Source organism: Mizuhopecten yessoensis, unplaced genomic scaffold, assembly GCF_002113885.1.
Source record: "Mizuhopecten yessoensis strain PY_sf001 unplaced genomic scaffold, ASM211388v2 scaffold10809, whole genome shotgun sequence".
NCBI lineage: Eukaryota > Metazoa > Mollusca > Bivalvia > Pectinida > Pectinidae > Mizuhopecten > Mizuhopecten yessoensis.
In genome coordinates this window covers 179,758-181,978 of record NW_018408732.1, presented here as the reverse complement: position 1 = coordinate 181,978, position 2,221 = coordinate 179,758, and the positions used below count along the sequence as shown (strand labels likewise).

Sequence of the window (2,221 nt, the reverse complement as noted above, 5' to 3'; positions counted from 1 at the left end):
CCCTCTACCGTTTTTTACCTTGATGTGTCATGGTGTTCCCTCTACTGTATTATACCTTATGTCATGTTGTTCCCTCTGCCGTTTTATACCTTGTTATGTCATGATGTGCCCTCCACTGTTTTATACCTTGTTATGTCATGATGTGCCCTCCACTGTTTTATACCTTGTTATGTCATGATGTTCGCTCCACTGTTTTATACCTTGTTATGTCATGATGTGCCCTCCACTGTTTTATACCTTGTTATGTCATGATGTGCCCTCCACTGTTTTATACCTTGTTATGTCATGATGTTCCCTGCACTATTTTATACCTTGTTATGTCATGATGTGCCCTCCACTGTTTTATACCTTGTTATGTCATGATGTTCCCTCTACTGTATTATACATTGTTATGTCATGGTTTTCCCTCTACCGTTTTATACCTTATGTCATGTTGTTCCCTCTGCCCTTTTATACCTTGTTATGTCATGATGTTCCCTGTACTGTTTTATACCTTGTTATGCCATGATGTTCCCTCTGCTGTTGTATACCTTGTTATGTCATGATGTTCCCTGTACTGTTTTATGCCTTGTTATGCCATGATGTTCCCTCTACTGTTTTATGCCTTGTTATGTCATGATGTTCCCTCCACTGTTTTATACCTTGTTATGTCATGATGTTCCCTGTACTGTTTTATGCCTTGTTATGCCATGATGTTCCCTCTGCTGTTGTATACCTTGTTATGTCATGATGTTCCCTCCACTGTTTTATACCTTGTTATGTCATGATGTTCCCTGTACTGTTTTATGCCTTGTTATGCCATGATGTTCCCTCTGCTGTTGTATACCTTGTTATGTCATGATGTTCCCTCTTCTGTTTTATACCTTGTTATGTCACGATGTTCCCTCTACCGTTTTATACCTTATGTCATGTTGTTCCCTCTACCGGTTGATACCCTGATATGTCATGTTGTACTCTGTACCATTTTATACATTGGTATGTCATGTTGTTTCCTCTACTGTTTTATACCTTGTTATGTCACGATGTTCCCTCTACCGTTTTATACCTTATGTCATGTTGTTCCCTCTGCCCTTTTATACCTTATTATGTCATGATGTTCCCTGTACTGTTTTATACCTTGTTATGTCACGATGTTCCCTCTACCGTTTTATACCTTATGTCATGTTGTTCCCTCTGCCGTTTTATACCTTGTTATGTCATGTTGTTCACTCTACCGTTTGATACCCTGATATGTCATGTTGAACTCTCTACCATTTTATGCATTATGCCATGATGTTCCCTCTACTGTTGTATACCTTGTTATGTCATGATGTTCCCTCCACTGTTTTATACCTTGTTATGTCATGATGTCCCCTGTACTGTTTTATACCTTGTTATGTCACGATGTTCCCTCTACCGTTTTATACCTTCTGTACCATTTTATACATTGTTATGTCATGTTGTTCCCTCTACCGTTTGATACCCTGATATGTCATGTTGTACTCTGTACCATTTTATACATTGTTATGTCATGTTGTTTCCTCTACTGTTTTATACATTGTTATGTCATGTTGTACTCTCTACCGTTTGATACATTGTTATGTCATGTTGCTTCCTCTACCGTTTTATACATTGTTATGTCATGTTGTACTCTCTACCATTTTATACATTGTTATGTCATGTTGTTTCCTCTACCGTTTGATACCCTGATATGTCATGTTGTACTCTCTGCCATTTTATACATTGTTATGTCATGTTGTTTCCTCTACCGTTTTATACATTGTTATGTCATGTTGTACTCTCTGCCACTTTATACATTGTTATGTCATGTTGTACTCTCTACCATTTTATACATTGTTATGTCATGTTGTTTCCTCTACCGTTTGATACCCTGATATGTCATGTTCTACTCTCTACCATTTTATACATTGTTATGTCATGTTGTTCCTTCTACCGTTTGATACCCTGATATGTCATGTTGTACTCTCTACCGTTTTATACATTGTTATGTCATGTTGTTCCCTCTACCATTTTATTACCTTGATATGTCATGTTGTACTCTGTACCGTTTTATACATTGTTATGTCATGTTGTTCCCTCTACCGTTTTATACCCTGATATGTCATGTTGTAGTCTCTACCGTTTTATACATTGTTATGTCTTGTTGTACTCTCTACCGTTTTATACATTGTTATGTCATGTTGTTCCCTCTATCGTTTGATACCCTGATATGTCATGTTGA

General features: G+C 37.3%; 1 protein-coding gene across 1 annotated transcript in view; it reads left to right on the top strand.

Annotated features, from left to right (window-relative positions):
* Positions 1 to 2,221, top strand: part of LOC110462587 (receptor-type tyrosine-protein phosphatase eta-like) — an 80,291-nt gene that overhangs the window by 5,876 nt on the left and 72,194 nt on the right. The window lies entirely within an intron of this gene.